The sequence below is a fragment of the Nymphaea colorata genome, chromosome 1 (assembly GCF_008831285.2).
Source record: "Nymphaea colorata isolate Beijing-Zhang1983 chromosome 1, ASM883128v2, whole genome shotgun sequence".
Taxonomy (NCBI): domain Eukaryota; kingdom Viridiplantae; phylum Streptophyta; class Magnoliopsida; order Nymphaeales; family Nymphaeaceae; genus Nymphaea; species Nymphaea colorata.
Window position 1 is genome coordinate 1,731,640 of NC_045138.2, and position 19,948 is coordinate 1,751,587.

General features: G+C 36.9%; 1 pseudogene; it reads right to left on the reverse strand.

The window, feature by feature from the left end:
* Positions 1-11,447: 11,447 nt before the first annotated feature.
* On the reverse strand, positions 11,448-13,813 carry LOC116268298 (flavanone 3-dioxygenase-like; annotated as a pseudogene).
* Between the last annotated feature and the right edge of the window lie 6,135 nt (positions 13,814-19,948).

Below are 19,948 nucleotides of genomic sequence, written 5' to 3' on the forward strand. Positions count from 1 at the left end.
CCTTGTAGGCTTGAAGGTCTCAGTGTAGCTTTTGCATTGGGTATCTGCCAAGCGCTCGGCTGCCACATATGCTTGCTCCAAAGTCTTCGGGTCTGATTTCTCCACATCGGCTTGGGCCTAAGATTGGAGCCCTATGATGAACCAGTTAAGCTTATCCTTTTCTGGCATCTTAGGTACATCCAACATGAGCTTTTGATAGGCTCTAACATATTCCCGTAAGGAACCTGTCTGTCTCAGGTTCGCCACCATCCGGTAAGTCTGTCTCTCGGCATCCACAGGCATGAAGTACCCCTTCAACTGTTTACGGAAGTCGTCAAAAGTAGCGATTGTGCAATCGCCATTCTCAACGTCAAACATCTTCCGCCTCCACCAAGCCACAACATCTCCCTCTAATAACATCGCTGCGGTCTTGATCTTCAAGTCCTCCTCTACTACGTTTTGCAAGTCCAGGTAGTAGTCTACTTGAAACAGAAAGTTATCGATCGCCCTCGCATCCCGGCTACCACTGTACTTCGCCGGACGTTGAACGTCGACCCTACTGGTCCTCTCATGGCTACTGCTGGATGAGCTAATACGTAGCAGTCTCTGATTTGAAGCCCAAAGTTCAGCAACTTCGTCCTGCAAGGTCTTCACCAAGTCGGAGAGTGAACGGTTCAAGGCCACTGACTCGGCCATCTGTTCCCGCATCAACTTCATCTCCTCCTTGAATCCCTCAAAGGTCTCGGCGGCAAAGCCGAGGGCTTCCTCATGGGTAGCCACATCTGCGACCAACCTATTCACCGTCTCTTCCAGGTTTCCCTGGCCACAGTCTGGGCTCGTCTCCCCTTGACGGCCTGGGCTCGCCTCCTCTGGACGGGCCGGTTCCTTGCCTTTGGCACCTCGCAGATTATATGATAATGCCATGGCTCCTTCTTCAACGGCAGCAAGTCGGCGCGACGATCTACACCGGCTCTCCGATTGCTTTCCCAGATTGACCTGAATCTGGGCTCTGATACCAGTTGTCACGGGCCGACAACTCCGGACCGTGCGGCACGGCAAACTCTCGCCAGTAAGCCGCAAGCCTTCGCCTCGTTCAAGTGGGCGTAGATCACTTGAACGCTTTCTCGAAAACAAAGGACACAAATTTGCACAAAGAGTGTGGAAAGAAAACTCGCAATATATTTCACTTCAGAGAGAAGAGTACATCACGAGGGAAAGCAAGTAAGCTATTACACTTTACTTACAAGGATGGCCGAAGCCGCTTACAAAGTTCTCAAGCCGACCAACCAAAGCTAGGAACTCCAATCTATACACTTGCAAAGGACCTTGGGAGGGTGCTCTTACACAGATGAACACACAAGCTTACACCAAGGTCCAAACATATACAAAGGAAATCAACTAAAACGAAAACAAAGACTGTACAACCCTGACACAGGGGAACATATATATATAAATATATAATCCAATACAATGGTGATTCTGACATTAAAAAATGAAAAAAATGTGATTGATACTTTTGTTATCTAATATTAGTTTACATATTTTTTTTTTCTTTGCAGTGTTGCAGAATATATATATATATATATATATATATATATATATATATATATATATGTGTGTGTGTGTGTATAGGATAAACTTTTATGTTCAAGTTTGGATAAGAAAATCCTTTAGCTTCTCACAACATACTTATTATTGCAAATGAGTCAAGTGATGTGTTTATTTACATCCACTTATTGCATTGTATCTAGCAGGAAGATGAAAGTGAAAATGACAAGGATTTTAGCTTCTCTTGCTTCTTTCTTTGTCTTCATCAACACGGTAATGACTTCGCTTAAGTCAAGTCAAGGACATGGTTTAGGTCTAGGGGTGCACAATGAGCCGATCCAACTTGGGTTCGATTCAAACTCACTCGAAAAAACTCTGCTCGTATTCGACTTATTTATAAACGAGCCAAGTTAGAGCTTACAAAGATACTTGCAACGATAAACGAATCGAGTTTGAGTTTCAGGAACTCGACTCGACTCACAAACCAACATTCTATATAATATTGTCAAAACCGGTTTCACAAGTCAGACGAGTTAAACGAGTTACACAAGTTCACGCTTATACGAGTTGAACGAGTTAATGCTTATACGAGTTTAAACTTGCTAAATAAGTTAAGCGACTCGAGTCTGAGCTTGATTTTGTGTAGTCAAGTCAACCTCGAGCTTGCTGTAAGGAGCTCTAGTCGAGTTCGAGCCGAGCTTTAGCTGAGTTTTTTTAGTCGAGTTGATCTCTAGCTGGCCAAACTCCCGCTCTCATGGGCAACCCTGTTTAGGTCATTCATGTTACCCAAGTTTGCTGCTGCTGGTTCAGTTGATTTGACATAAAATGTGTCAAACTTTGTCATGTCATGTCATGTCACCTTTTCTTTTGTTTTTTATGAAATGTCAACAAAGAAGCCCACCCTATTTGGGTGGAGGTCACCATCAAAGGCTTCAGTTGCACCAAGTCCATAACTTCACCTAGAGCCAGCTTAATAAACAAATAACAATTTGCGTAACCTCAATGGATTTTATTAATGTAATATGACTTAAAAGCAATTAATTGTAGATTAACTTGATTTTCATTGCAAATTATATTGTTTTTAGTCGAATTAAAATAAAAACACAGATATGAATACCTTGCAAGCATAACCAAATGCATAGAGGCCAAAAAATGTAAATGTACAAAAGAAAAGTGAATTAAATAGAATTATTGGGATAAAATTTTTAAAAATTTTATGAATGCCCAAATACAAGTTACTTATTTTTTTCTTAAAAACCAAAAAAAAAAGAAAAAAAGAAAAAGAAAATAAAGGAAATGTAGAAGGAGCTCTAATCCCAACAAACTCATGAACGGCACATGCTGGGAACTTTTCTAGCATTTATAGAACAAGATATCAAAGCTGCCTTAGTTTAATATTATATAATTTAAAATTATTCAGAAAATTGTCTTATCCCTCATTTTTTTATAGGAAAAGAAATGTTGGCACGTGCAAATTTTTTAATAACAACCTGAGAGATTTTTTTTTTACCGATGAACTTTTTACCGTTAGAACGTGGAAGGCAAGATTCCATTAATTTTTTAAGAAGAAAAAAAGGTAAAATAAATTGACCTTGAAAACTCCAACGTAAAATATTTGTCTTTTTATAAAGATTTTCCCAAACAATTTTATTAACATTTTACTTTGTAGATTTCTAATGTGGCATTTAGGCGGGATAATATATTTCATCAAGGAAAAATATTCAAATTTTCATATACAGATTAGTAAGAAATTAAAAAAAAGTATATCTAGCTTTTGGGTAAATAACAAATTACTGCTCTAGCTTTCAACAAAGGTTAGGTGTAATAGTTTAAACTACAAAGGTTATGCGTTATAGTTTAAACTAAGAGAGGCACCTCGTGTAGCACGCAGCATGTGAGAGGTACCTTTCACTTCTCTCTTTGTTAAATCAACAGGGTCGTCTTGTGTATGGGATGTTCAGTTTGCCATTCGGCTAAGGTATCGTGGTCCGTCTGCGGCTGGGTGACGGTGCCGTCCTTCTTTCCTCTTTATTCACACCTTTCTTATTTTACTGTGTATTGTATTTGTATATTTCGTCTTTTTGCTTTTGTTTTTGTGGATTGTTTTGTATTTAGAAAACTTCTTGTCCCCAAATTTTGTTATATATTTCTCATTTTATCGGCACTTCTCTCTTTGTTAAATCACAAAGTTGTAAGTTCCTCTCTCTTAATTCTAAAGGGTCAACAAAAAATATCTTTTAAAAGAATTCACAAATGATTGTAGGACGATCCATTTTAATCAGTTTATTTATTTTTTATATACTTTTCCTTCTTTTATAGAAATACATGTAGTGTGGTCATCTGTTCAATTGGTGTGAAATTTATTCTGAACTCTAAATAGTGATATGTGACATTCTAATTGATGAGTGTATTGCCAGCAGTAGCGGAGCTACTTATTGGCTGAGGTGGGTCACACCCCACGCTAGCCCATAAAAAAATTTATTATAATGTGTTAACTTCACATTGTTATGATTTTAAATTTATATGCAGTGCATATACCAAAGTTGTATCACCTACACAAGTGCCCCACTCATGAAAAATCTTAGCTCCGCCATTGCCAGCTAGGTCTCGAAGGGGCAACAACGTGACTTGTGACTTGTGAGGATGTTCGGCCTATCCCACACCGAGGTTGAGCTCTTAGTTTGAGAGACGGCAAGCCGGCAATCCACCCTCTAGCAATTTCTATTATGTCTTAAAAGAACTAAGAATAATAACAACTCATATTTTATGTGCCCTGGGCTAGAAAGCAATTATTTCACTAAATCTACAACATAAACACATTCAACAAAATTTTCTTTCACAAATATAATTGCTTTTACCTTTTTTTTTTGACAAAAAAATGTGTGGATCAAATTAGGTGTTGATGCAGTGCAAGTAATTGTTTTCCATGCATTTGACATTCTTCCTTTCCATGTTGAATGATAACATTCAGAACTCCCGAGTGAGCGAGAGGCTACAAGGCAGGGGTCTAGCTAAAAATTTTTTATGAAATGAGTCAAATTAAAGTTTCTAAATTTTGATTAGGACCGAAATATCATTTTTCAAAATTTTTATATAAAACAAGTGAAATTTTTTAAAATTTATATGTCAATTTAATTTTTTTTTTGAGGTAGGGCCAAGGCCCATGTGGGTCCTACCTACCTTGGCTCCGTTCCTACTCCATTCCATTGCCTCCGGGTCCTGGGCTGTGAACTGTTTGTTAGGTAATATGTATAGATCCTCATAGAAAAAAAAAAGCTCAAATAAATTAGTTTAAAATCACTGTAAAACTAGTGCCGAGCATAAAAAACACAAATTATTTTTTGAATCTAGGGAATCAAACATGGATCCAGTTATTTATATATTTTTTTCTTTTGATTCTTGTGGGGCTTTTAGACTGCATTTGAATATTGGATCTAGTTAAAATGAAACACATCCAAATTACGAACGTTCGATCTGTTTTTCCTTATCCTCAACCTGACTTCGTTTCCGAATTTTTCCAATTACTTTCTCATATTTATTTTTTCTTTTTCCAATTACTTTCTCATATTTATTTTTTCTTTTTTCCTTCCTCCTCCATAAGAAACAGAGGGTAAAATCATAATTTAACAGTGTTCAGAGAGATTGTATGTCATCTGAAAGGGAAGTGCTGGAACAAACATTTTTCAAAGGAATTGAACAATATGTTTCCATCCAAACACGCTCTCAAAGAAAAAGAGGAAATTTCTTGGAAATCTGAACTGAGTTTCCACAGTCAAATTTATAATTCAAAGACGTTGTTAAGCAGTTCCTTTTCAAGAACGTCATCTGATATATATATATATATATATATATATATATATATATATATATATATATATATATATATATATATATATATATATATATATATATATATATATATGTCTTGAAAATAAAAACCATCAGTAAATGCCTTGAAAAACCATCACCAAACAAAAAAAAAACCACGGCTAATGCACTTTTTTGTAATGGTTTTTGATAACAAAAAATGAAAAAATTCCATTTAATAAGAGAAGATTCTAATATATATATATATATATATATATATGTATATATAGACATCAATCATTAATAATTTTGATTAAGCAGCAAAATTCCTTGTAAGTAAGGTAGGAATTAAATCGCATAAGATAGAGAATTAGAAACAATAAAGACGGCCGAATGGGGAAGGCGTTTGACAGCAAAACGGTCAAAGTCAAGGTCGTTCTTAGTCCAGTGGTGAAGTCCCGTTCATTTGGAAGGTTCCATCACTTCCGACTCCACCGCGTTTAGGGGCAACATGGTCATTTCGCAAAAAAATTGTCATTTTTATTTTAAAATTTTAAAATGTCCAGGGTCGCCAATCGCAAGACAGCTGGATCACGTGTTTGGCACGTGCAAAAGATTTGCATAGACCCGCCGATATTTTCTTTATTTTTCGATAACCTGTTACTTTTTTTTTCCTTTCCAAAAAGTGAAAAGGGGAAGAGGAAGTGACCACGATGCCTTTACGATCGATTCTGCTGGACAAGACACCAGAAGCCTTGTCTTTCAATGAAGATAGGGAAAGGCCAGTGTTGTGAACATGGAACGGGTCACCAGTGGAAAATCGACTCGATTCATTTACAAGTTATTTAATATATATATATATATATAGAATTATTTTCCTTTTATTAATTTTTAAAACTGATTGGGTTGAATTGCTGAATCTGTCAATTCTTAAAGTGGCAGCTCAAAATTCAATTTAATTTCAATTTTTTTCCCATGTTTGGGAGTACTACTCTCCCGTTAAAATTCGGTTGCTTTTTGTTTCGAGGAGCATAGTGTAGCTGAACAGTAAAATGGTTCATACTTAAGGGTCTGAAGTTCGAATCTCATTGTCACCCTCATTGCAACTGGTGGCAATACGATAGAATCTTACAGGCATAAGGGTACAACGTTGGAGGTTTTACATGGAATGCAGTTTTTCCTAAATAAACATTAAAAAAAATTATTGCTTCCAAACAAAAAAAAAAGAAGAAAACTTTGAACAAATAAAGCAAAAGTAGGTACCTTTATTATAAATATTTAGTTTTCAAGGGGTTGTTGTGAATTACTGTGTACATGTGAGCCAGCTGTATGGGAGTGGAACAATTCTGTCTACAAACTATGCATCTCAAAATTGTTTGATGAAAAAAAAAAATTTAATTTTCATGAATTGAATTTTTGAAACTGTCTGGATACAACAAGCTAAGTTTCTGGTTAGTGTGAGGAATATCTCTTTAGTATTGATTGGAGGCAATATCCTTTGGATACTTGTTTTGGATTTGGATCTTAGTCCATGATCCGCATTAGATTATAGTTTGCTTTTTTGCCTATTTAAATTATTGTGCAGGAACAGGAAGTCGCTTAGATGAGAGGTTGGCCATTAGATTTAAGAACAATATTTCATTATTTCTATTCATATCCTGTTTTCTAAAACAAGAATTAGAGTCAAATGTTTCCTATAACACAATGTTCTTCTTATTATATATCCTCTAAGATTACCACCTCTTCTTTGCAACACATGTTTGAAAAGTTAGTTGTTCTTATTTTAGGACTAGCTCCTATCACCACCATCTTCCGAAGCCGGAAAGCCGTAAATCCGGCGACTGCAGGGAGACGGCCGGCGGTGGTGTTAGACGCCTCTTATATTGGTAGTGAGGGTGGATCATTTTACGAAAGAAGACAAAAGAATTGATGTTATTGAGTCGACACGCGTTCTTAAAGAGTTTGTATTTCGAAGCCGTTTAAACACAGGTTTAGCCAAAACTTAACCCCGAGCGAGTTATACGAAGCAGGGTTAATCTTGATCTGAATTTAGTTTGACGACTCCTTTGAGAGCACATACAAATGAGTATGAGTTGCCCTTCAATGATATCCTTTGCCTTATCTGAGGACTATTTTAGTCTCTTGAAAATACAATTAGAGTTTTATTTTCTTCAACTTAATCTCTACTATCTGATCTTATTAAAAACAATAGATTAAACAATAGCCCAAACTGAACCCCATTAAAGTTGCACTTAATTACTTACAATATGATCATGGGCAGAGCCAAGGGAGATCGGCGTGGGCCCTGGTCCAATCTCAATTTTTTTTTTTTTTTTATTTATCTGGTATTTCATGAATGTTGAGTTTTGCAGCTTATATAATGTTAGACATAGTTGGCAACTCTTCTTTCATTTTTTTTTGTTAATTGCTGCTAAATTTGATCACATATTGGTCACCCATTGCCACGAGTTAGAACCCATAAGAGTAACACACAAAACATGACGGTGACAAAGAGATTCGAACTTCAAACCCTTTAGTACGAGTCATCTTGCTGTCTGTTTAGCTACACCATAATCTTCGAGGCAAAAAGCAACAGCATTTTAAAAGAATTAGCGACACGAGTAGTACTTCCGAGCAGACTGTAAAAGAGTATAACACACGGAAGCCTTACAGCGATAATGAGATTCCAAACTCAAAGTTTTTTTTTGCGACCTACCTTACTACCCAGTTGCCCGACACTCCTTATGGCTGAAGTTTTATTTCTTTTATATTTGGAGACAGCATCAGCAATAGGCAATATATTTTTCCAGCCAAAATAAAGCATTTGACATACTTAATTTGGAAATATCATTGATTTAAACTGAGGATATAGCTACAACATGCTTCCCAACCCAACCAGAGAGCAAAAATACGAGAAAATGGTTTTTTTTTGGACAGCATCGGCTAAGTTTGTGAGAACTGTGGTACATGGCTATACATATGTAGAAAGAGAGAGAGAGAGAGAGGGCAAAAGAAATTATTAATTTAAAACTATATGAAACAACGTAAGGTTATTTTTTGAAACAAAAAGATATTTCGAGAAAGCCAAGGGCACTCAATGACATGTTTAGAAAAGCAAGGTATTCTCGAAATCTTGAACTAGAAATGATTGGTATTTGGAAAATGATGATAATATCTCGATTCTTGGATTGAGAATGATCGGTGACTTATATTTTGATCTAAAAATAGATCTAGCTCTCAGATTTGGGGCTCGATCTAGATCAAAAGCTTTAAATGGATAAAAAACAATATATTTGGATTTGGATCGCAAATTTTGATCCAAAACTCATATTTGGTTTTAAATCTTAGATTTAGATCTGGATTAAGGTATAAACCTGTAATTGGATCTAAATTTGGATCAAGATTTGGACTTGAATAAGGATATGGATCCGACATTGGATCTTGGGTTTGGATCAGGTCTGAATTAATATAAAGGCACAAATTGGGATCGAATGAGTCAAGAGTTGACATTTGGATTAGGGTCTAGATCTAATGTTTTTTTGTGGATCCAATTTTAGATTTTGGATTTGGATATGGATCTATTTTGTATGTGGTTTGAATCTAGGGATATATTTTGGATCTAGGGCTAATATTTGGATCTAGGGCTGGGCTTTGGATATAGATTTGAATATAGGACTGGGATTTGGATTTAGATTTGGATCTTAAGAATTGTTTTAGGCTTCTATTGAGTTTTTGAACTGGATCCTAGTTTGAGTTATAGAATAAGTCTAAATTGAGATTGGGCTTTGTGTCCATAGTCTGAAATAGGTCCAAATAAGTCTCAAATATCATTCATAGTCAAATAAAAGAAGAAATTGATTATAGTTAAGAGAAATTGAAGTATTTGAAGCCGAAAATCCTTGAAGCTTGTTGTAAAGTTATGACAAAATCTTTGAGAAAGTCTAAACACATAATCTTTGAAAAATTTGGAGTGATTACATGGTACCATGTCCTTTTAATTACTTGTTTAGGAAGGCTCCTTAACTGATTCTCAGCCACTGCTTAAATAGATGTAAACCCCAAGAAGATAAAAAAAAACTTCCTCATTAAGTTTTTTTTATTGTCATTTTTTTTGTAATTTATTTTGCTCGGGCATTTCTTTCTTTCTATCAAGATTGTTTACATATACATCAAAATATGTATGTGATTTTTATTAATTAATAATAAGGCATTATGAGCCGAACTAGTAGTATTCCTCTTGCTCTTGTTTGACTTCTCCAATCTATTCTTGAGTTTGAGCAATGTTTCTCTATTCAAGTTCATGAGGAAGTGGCTCGTTGTCATTTGCAGTCCTTGCCCATGGTGGATCCTTCTTTTTGGCTTTTGACACATTGCCACAATTCTTTTTAGGTAAGCAAGAGGATTAATTCAATTTCCTGATTGAGAGCTGAACTCCCTTCCTCCCTGTTGCCTACAGGGTCCAGAGCTAGGTCGGTACTAAGTAGTGAAATCTTTATGTAATTCAAATTCTACATGGGACCCACCTCCTTATAGCGAAATCTTTATGTAATTCAACTTCTACATGGGACCCACCTCCTTATGATATAGGAACATAGCCTGCCGTGAGTTGACACATATGCATGTCGCACATAACGTGTCCCACATAACATGCCCGAAGGTCGTCTATTTGAGCTATGCCCCTCGGAGCGACTGCCACATGTTTTTCCTCCAGTTGAGTTTACCAATAGAACAGGTTGCTCTTGCCATCCATTCATTCCTTGTCACAGCAGGATGAATGTTGCAGTTCTTTTGCTACTTGAGAACTCCAATCATAAAGGTATGTTGTTAATTTCGATCATCAATGAAAAACCTTAAGAAAGCTCATGGTCATTATCTATGGAGTCTCCTGTCTTTAGCAAGGTCTCGTCTCATTTCTCTTGGGTTAAAATTCCTACTAGAATCTTGCATCACTTGCCTTCCTAGGCCTTCCATCGACGAAAAAAATTCACACAAAAAGAAAGATGCTCTCCAAAAAAAGAAAAAATGTCGCTCTCATGTTAAAGCTTACATGAGGCAGCAAGAAGATTGTTTTTGTATATAGATTGAACTCCCATGAACTTACTAGCACTTTCTTGAAATCACATAAGAGCCGTTTGGTGAAGAGAACAGTAACAAAACTGTTTCATGAATCTGTTTTAGTTCCCACTATTCTCATTGCCTAACGACCCTTTAGGTACTCAAGTCAGCATTGTAAAAATTGGTTCATGAAACAAATCGTGAATCTAATAATTCCATGAATTGGCCAACTCAGGTGAATCGATCAGTTATGAATAATGAACACTATTGAAAAATCATTTCAAAAAAGAAAAAGAGAAAAGTAGTAAAGACATGTAAACAAGAAATTTCTTAAAACACTCAACAAAGTAGCTAAAAGCTCACATTGCACTATGTAATCCACCACTGAAACTGAATCCACAGACTCTGGCTGATTCTTGTGAACAACCATTTCAGATATAAATTAAGAGGGAAAAGTCACCACAAATATTTTGGCAGGCCATTATTATTCTCGCCATATGGAACTCACTTTCCCACCGTTGAAACTGCTTAAAGATAAAAACACACTTGCAAATGGATCACATGCATATGTGGCTCTCACTTTTAATGCTATTTTCCCAAAGGCATTTACCCAACAAAAAAGTTGAAGCAAAATGTGCAAAAGTAGTTGAATAGTTTTTTTTTTTTTTCCCTTGTTTAGACAAGACCCAACAAAACCAAAACTGTTGATTTTGAAATTGGTGTGGATCTGAACTATGTAGTGGATGTTTATGATTTTTAGTTCTTTTAAATTACATAGTTTTCTGAAAATCTTTGTTTTTAAACTGGATGATCTCAGATATGATCGGGTGAGTAGAAGGATTAATCCCACCACCCAAGCGAGAAGCAAAGTCCACTTTTTTTGCCATGTCCCACAGAGTCTAAAATTGTGTCGACGTCAGGCATCGAGATCTCCATGTTTTTCAATTTGCACCTAAAACTCATTCCCTACGAGTTTTATTTACTACACTATTCTATATGTAAGCATTGGCAGATCAAAGAGGACACATACATAGTGACCTGAAAATAAGCAGGCATGTGTTGCCACATGTGCGTGCATGCACACAACACACACACACACAAAGTTATTTGACCGAGGAAATTAAGCAAATGCGAAAGAAACTTCCCAACACACACAACCTCCATGCTCTTTGGTTCATAGCTTTTCCCTTTCCTTGGCAACGTCCACATCGTGCTGCATCTTCTTCGTGTACATCTCCTTGAAGGAGACTGGCTTCTCGATCAATGGCTTCTCGCCGTCAGCTACCTTAAGTGGGAAGACAAGCGCATCCTCTGCCGGGCACTGCAACATGCCAATCGACAGACGGCTGGAATTCGAGTTCACCACCACTTGGTGCTCCACCGCAGCAAACCTCCCGTTGCTCAAGCACTAATATATCAAGAAGAAATATATGTGAAGCAATGGTATAAATAGAAATTCCAGTTTAAGGAGCACTAGTTATATCTTTAGAGGACAAGCAATATATAAGCATCTAAATTATAAGTTGTTAACTTGTCAATATGCAATGTATGTGGGCATGTGTGGGCATCTACCCACACAAGCTCATAATGTCAAGCTAGAATTGATGATGAGTGGACTATGGAAGTCAGAACCGGGCTATGGAAGTCAGAACCGGGCTCGACGCATTAAAGGCCGGGCTCACTCAACTTGAGCCTGATAACACAATTTCTCGACCCGGACCCGGCCCATACCGGGCCGGCCCAGTGGCGGCCCAGCCGACGCCAGGCCTAGTAGACATAACCCACCAGTTGAGTGAGAGGGAGAAACCCCCCTCTTTCCCCGATCTAATGCTTCAAGACTTGTGTGAACTTTGAGTTACATTTTGAAACTCAAAAATAACATCTGCCATTAAATGAGAATTCTAAACTCAAATCATTTTTTTCATTAGTAGACTCACTGTTCAGTTGTTCCCCCCTTCAAACCCTAAGGTTGCAATTGATAGCCTTGGATTTAGATGGATTTAAAATCCATGCTACCATGTTGAAAAACTGTATATGTAAGGTCGGATGGGTCTGGTTTGATCATAAATCCATGGATCTAATCACCAAGGATCTGTATTCGGCTACGAAACAAGTAGGTTATGTCATTTCTCTGTCTCATGAGTCATAGCATGCATGCATCCGCAAAACAAAGGCCGGCGCATATGAGACTCATACCAGTGGCTGGCTGCCTGCAATATGCTTATGTTGTTAGATATTTACATTCAAAATCTTGCAAAGAAAACTGCCATAATCCGCATATAAGCACGGTGAAATAAGATTCAGGATTAGTTTTGAGGCTTGTAAGATCAGCTTGGTTGGTTTTGAATTGGTGAGGAGGCATGGAGTCAGAGGGTTTTCATACGCGAGCATGTTCTCCAAGGTTGACGACAAAGGCACCGTCGATGGGCTTGACAGTGAGCCAAGTCTGGCCGCCGTCCCTTGTGATCTGCAGGCCGCCGACGTTGTCCTGATGGAGGATGAAGATGGTGCCAGGGTCAGTGTGACGCCTGAAACCGAGCGCCAGCTCTGGCACCTCGGATAGAAGTTCACCAGCACCTTTTGGTCCATCTCCAGGCAAGCTTCCTTGAAGGCGCCCTTCTCCAAGCCTAAGCTCTCTGACAAAACCTCCAGAATTCGCGATGCCAACTTCATGTTTGCCTCGCAGTAGCGCTCCACCACCTCCCGCCACCCCTTCGGCTGCTCCGGCCACATGGCAGAGTCACGGGACTCCACCGGGTACGAGAAGAAGACGAAGAACTCCCGCCAGTTCTCAATCTCCTCGCCGAACAAGTGGTTGCTGACTCCATAACCCCCGCGCTTGCCGGCGGTCATCTCGTACCAGAGCTTTTCCTCGGCAGCGAGTGGAGAGGTCGGCCATGGCAGAGACCAGCGTTGGGTCCACGCCGTGGTCGATCACCTGGAAGATGCCCCAATTTTCCAGGGCACCCACGATGTTGCGGAAGAGGGCTGAGCGGCGGGTGGAGTCCGTGGAGTCGATGTCAGCAAAGGAGATGATGGGGATGTCATCGGAGAATGCATCGTGCGCGACCTTTGGCCGCTCCACTTCGTTGCGGATGAAGGCGCTGGGGATGGTCAACTCCTTGCTCATTGAAGGAAGAAAAGGCTTCAGTGCTTTGGCCTGCTCTAAGTTGGGAGCCATCCTCTGTCTCTCTACTGTCCTTGAGTCCAGAGATTCAATGGCGACGGTCTGCAAGCATAAGACTCTCTTCTGTTCTTCAGTTACTGAGTTTCAATGTCGACGATCTGCAATCCTGAAGACTTATAGTGCAGTTTGAATAACTGAAACGTCCGAAGTGAACCACTTAAGATCCTTAAGACTATCCGCCAACAGATCTGCTTACTCTCAAGCTGGCACTTCAAAATTAATTCATACTGTTTTCCCTTTTCCACTGATCAAATTGAATCGTTTGGCCAGAAGTTATCATATTACTCCTTTAGCCTTTAATGAATTTCTAGAAATTATGCAGGCCAACCAAATGTTTGCCGGCCCTGAATATTATATAATAAATGTCAAGAACTATGTAATTAGTTAATGCCCATACAGTAAACCTCTGAGCAAATATGCTAGACTCGGATACAAAGAAATTATCGAGACCATAGGAAGATAATGTTGATAAAGAAGTTGAAATTCTGTCGCATATGGTGAGGAAATTTATCAAGCATATATATATATTTTGAGTTATGCAAGAAATTAGAGGCAAGGATTGAGCCAAGAAATCAAAGCTGGTATAAGGTTATTGTCTATTTTTAAATAAAAACACTTAAAAATATTTTAAAATATTTAACTATTTCAATTTTAATACCAGTTTGGTGACCAAATGGACGAGACCACGGAAAAAACTGATTACATAAATCGGTAGGGTTTTGGAGTGAAGGAAGTGGACAAAAAGTAAGCAATGAGGAAGCGACTTTATATCAATTCTGGCACCGAAAACAAAATAAACAAAAGGAATTTAATGTTGGGGGTTGAAACCGCACCTCCTCTTTTCTATGTGAGCACGTCAGTAGGAGGACTGAAGGGCACGCCAGAAAGCATTTATTAATAAATGTCAACAACCTTCTCTTCATTATTATCCTTGAAAACAAAAAAGCACACAACCTTCTCTCATACAAAGATTAAATGTTGATATTTTTATTTCCCCCGAGAAGATAATCTGCTGTTCTAATCTTTAACATCTGTCAGGAATGCCGAGATTAAACCGGTGTTGGATTTGCATGAGAAACATTATCTTCTAAAGCTGCTAAGAAGTAAGAACCTGTGCTTTATTATGTAATCTAAGTCTTTAAAAATTACAAGTTCTTCGGTTTTGAATCAGATTTCACTTATGTGAACCCTTATGCCGGGAAGGGTCATTCAAGTGAAAGATCCAGTTGTATGCACAGGAGTATGCATACAACGAATGCACATTTTAAAAGAAAAAAAATAAAGGGGTTGGGACATTTTAGATTTTTTTTTATAAAAAATATGCATCTTAGATTTTTAACATTTTTGCAACTCCTTCTTTGTCCTTATAAAAATCTCAATTTTTTACTTTGACATGAGCATTTTGGTCATTGCATATGATCGATACTGAAATCATTGAATCTTTTCATGCAGGTGTTTAACGTTTTTCTCAACATGCACTCTATATAATGTATAGTAGTTACTTTTTCTCAACATGCACTGTGTATAATAATTTTTTTTTAACGTTCTCTCTCTCTCTCTCTCTCTCTCTCTCTCTCTCTCTCATGGACCCATTTCAATCTACCGATCGAGTACACAGGCCAACGCAATTCCTTGTCATGTATTCAAATTAAGCAGCTTGTTCTATTATACACATCAAGCGAGCGACTGCGACACCATATGACCAAAGTCACTCATGCTAATATTTATTCAAAGCTATCCTTGGGTTAGGTTGAATAGAAAAGCTTTGAATAAATATTACACAGTGAGGAAAAGTAAGTCAGGAAGACACCTTTTATTTCAGATACTTTGGGAGTTAATGGTGTAAGTTCTCATTTAGAATTCCCTCATGGCTCTAAGAGTGTAAGAACTCAGAAGTTCATAGAGTTTGCATTTGGAAGGTTAAGTCATCACAATGTAATTGTAAAAATTTCCAATGAAAATTTTGATGGGGGTGATGAGGGCAGCTAGTTACCCACAAACTTGGTTACATGGGCCATAATGGTGCACAAATTTTGAACTTTTTTTGTATAGACAAAAGATGAAAAAAAATAAAAAGACTAAAGAAGACATCTCTTTTTCAAAAATTACCAAAATACCTATTTCTCCTCTACGTCATACCATGCACAAGTTTCTCTTAGTTACCCAACCTGCCCCATGTATTGACTCAGTGTGTATCTTGGCCCGCTGATTCAATAAGTGGAATATGTGGGATGCCAAAATGTACAAAATACCATGAAATTTTAAATGTGAAGCCCCCTTACATGGACAAAGATGAAATCACCTTTCTTCAAAAGAACTCAAAGTCCACCATTCGAACACTGACCATGATCTGACCATGATCTAATGCACAATTTTTTATGAGGGGGCCGAATTATGGTTTCAAAATTTTGATAGGAACGGAAGTATCATTTTTAAATTTTTTTTATATAAGATACATGAAAATTTATATGTAAATCAAAGGTGTGGGTCCCGCCCCAGGTTTAAAATGTTGAATAAATGATTCTCTCTCTCTCTCTCTCTCTCTCAAGTGCAGTTACTTCATTAACTATTTAAGCATACGTGGATCAAAGAGGACACATATATAGTGACGGGAAGTTATGCACACATGTGTTGCCACATGTGCGTGCATGCGACAAACGGCTGGAATTTGAGTTTACCACCACTTGATGCTCCACTACAGCAAACCTCCAGTTGCTCAAGCACTAATATACCAAGAAAAAATATATTTGAAGCAATGGTAGAAATAGGGATTCCTGTTTAAGGAGCACTAATACTTCAAAATTTAAATTATATCTTTAAAGGAAAAGCAATATATAAGCAACTAAATTATAAGTTATTAATATATGAATACACAATTTATGTGGGCAACTACCCACACAAGCTCATAATGGGAAACGATAGTATGCACATCCGATATGCTCAGTACCATACGGATCAATGCTGTACTGCTTAATTGGGCTCAGAGTCGAGTCCCAAATTTGAATGTGCAGGACAGCAAACAGTATATATGTGAATGTTGACATCTAACACGAAATGGATGTTCATCAATAATTAGTTATAGTAGGATTCAGTTCGTACAATCCTATAGCAAAGCCCGATTTAAACACTAATTTAAGTTTGAATTTTCTCGTAAAATCTAACTCTTTGAAATATGTAGCAACATCTTTATTATATTTCAATCGTTCAAAACATCCCCAAGAAACAACGACGAACGAGGACATAAAGAAAAGATGACGAATCCAGTCATCAACTATAGATGCCATTAGCATACAGCACATCCTACCAACTGCTTTACTAATGATCGCATATAGAGATGGACTTTTAAAAGTAAAGGAAGATGCTAAGATAGTGCTCATTATTTTAGACTTCAAGGTCACTCCTGCTGAGAACGTCTACGGCAGATTCATCAGGTCCAGAGGAAATGATGTTGAATCAACCGAACAACTTCATGGAACTCTACAATATTTCTCACCTTAACCATGGATATGATACTGTGGAGTTCAAATTTGCATTCTGTAGTGCTTATTCTAACCACATGAACCATGCAGACAAGATTTTCATATCAATTGATACTTACAGTAACCATCCATCATGGTTCATTTTCACCTTTCACCCTACCAGCCACATGAAATCAATATCACAGTAACAGCAGCAGTTGGAAGTCCAGAAAAAATAAAAAATGAAAGACGGCACATAAACCTTTGCGAAATAAGTTGTTTGATAATTTTTAAGACAAGGTTATTGCTTTCTTCTGTTATATCATTCAGAGAGTCAAGTTAAAAGAAACTGAGTTTGGCATCAAAACACCTTAGGACAGAAGAAAAATATAGGGATCGAACATCTGCTAATTTCATACTGTGTAGCAACCTAGTGCAAACAATTGGTGTGCATGTAACCAGCTTCCCCTGATTTCACTATGAATATGTTTCCCTTGATTTCACCATGAATATGTGGGAGCTCTCCATGTACGAATTAAACTTGAACTAATAGAAGTTATTTCCCTCATTCGAGAGAGGTTCTCCCTCACTCCTCGAGAGAGCTTCTCAAATCGCGTGGTGTTCTTGCGGGGTTGCATGGGAAAGGAAAAAAATTTAGAGACGGAAAGCGAGAAAAAAAAGAGAGAAGTAGCCGCTTTTTATGCAGGTGTTTAATTTGTCCTGCAGCGTCAGTGTAACATATTGACGCAGAAATAGTACTTTCCTGGAGAATATTGATCACTTATTCGAATGGTCTTCCATCAATCCTGATAGATTAAAAAAGAAAAATCAATTAGCATTATATAACCAAAATACCCATCGCCTTTTTTTTTCTTGCTTTTCTTTCATTTGTTCATCGTGATGGATTTTACGGCTTTTGTTTTCAAATATGTAAGTACAAACGGCCTTCAACATTAATCGTTGTTGAACGATGTGTTCAAAAATTATATATATGTATATATACTTAACTTATTTGTGATTACTGTCCAATTGTTTGAAAGAAAAATGAAGAAAAAAAAGGTGTTCGCATCCCCAAAATTTTTGTTTTTTGAAGTGCTCCAAAAAAATAAAGTTTTGTTTTGAAAATGGAGAGAAAGAGATTCGCCCGTCGGTACGAGGATCGACCGTTCCCAGCGCCTTTACCGAGAGTAATCAATCCAAAGGTTATGTTTATCCTTGAAGCATTTTCATTTGGCTTGAGCATCATTTTCATTCTAAACGCAATGTTGTGTTTGACAAAATGTTGAAAATCTGATATTTCAAATTTTTGAAAAAGTTCTTGAAGAATCATTTGAGAATGTAAAGCATTTTGATTTGATAAAAACTTGAATTGACAAATCCTTACAAATATTGTTTAAGAATATTTGACGATCATATTTTGAAAATAATTTTGGTGTTCTCTTAAAACTTTAAGTAGGTTTGGTGTCTTGCTCTAATTCGATTACTACGTAATTAGAGCTCTATCTCATCTTGCTAAAATTCTTTCAGAGATGTGCTTGTGGTCATTTGTGATGTTAAGTGAATGTGGATGCATGAACGCATGGATCCTACATTATATATTTCTACCACAAGATTTATCTAAAGGCATTCCCACCATCACATATATCTAAGATTTTTGTAATAAATATTTTTAATTAAAAGAGAACAGTTTTTAAAAGTGAAATGGGGTTGTAAACCCTCAAGCATGATTTTGATGTTGGGTCATTACTTGAGTTTTGGTCTTGATGGAGTCAGAAAATAAAAAAGATCTTGAGAAAAAAATGTTCAGAAGAATGAAATATATGAAAGGTTTGATCACAAGAGAAATACAGAGAAAAAGAGAGAGAAAGAGATTTTGAAAATCATAAAATCAAAGATTTAAAAGAAATATATATATATATATATATATATATATATATATATATATATATATATATATATATATATATATATATATATAATTATGAAAATAATGTTTAAACCAAGTAGAGAAGAGAAGATCATTTTAAAAAGAAAGAGATTTTAAAATTGAACACACACACACACATATATATATGGGAGTTTGTAAAATTATGTTAAATCATAATGAGAGAAAGACAAAGAAAGATATTCATGTGTACGCATACGTATATAACATGTATATGTGTATATGTATTCATTAGAGTTAAAATAAAAAAAAATGAATTGAAAATGTCCGACTTCGACTTTTTTATGTAGGCCGGAGGGGAGCTTAGGTTCATGCAACAATTTAATTTAACTCTCCAAAGCCGCATTAGAGAGGGTATTTGGTTTTGAAAATCTTCTGAAAAACATGCTTCCAAATATGAAGATATTTGCTTCAAGAAAATACATTTTTTCTACCATTGAGTATAGAAGAAAATCAAATACTCATGAAAGAGGGAATGACGAAACACTCATTGGTGTTTCTAGTTGAGTGATTAAGAAATAAACTGAGCGTGAAAATGACATGAAGATGCACTTTAACATGTACAAATTTGTGAAGGCTTTTCCTGATTGGACAAGTCCCAACCTCAAAAATCAACACAAGAATGAAGAAATACCAACCCTAAGCACCCATTCTCACTGTACATTTGTTCATCAATCAAAGAAAATTAGAACATCATTTATGAGCATCATTTCAACCATAAATGTTGATTGAAACAATACAACAAGCATATTTTGAAAATAAATGAAGAAATGAAATTTATTCTGCCTTGCACATACTCCCCGTGCACTCGAGATATAGCTCTCGATTATAGATAAGAAATCATTTGAGCTTTCTTGGACGGCCGTGGGGGGGTGTCAAGAGGAAAAGAAGAAATGCAAATGGAGGATTACATACCTCGGATATAGATAAGCCTCTTCCTTTGAATGATCCAAGGATCACTTCGGATGA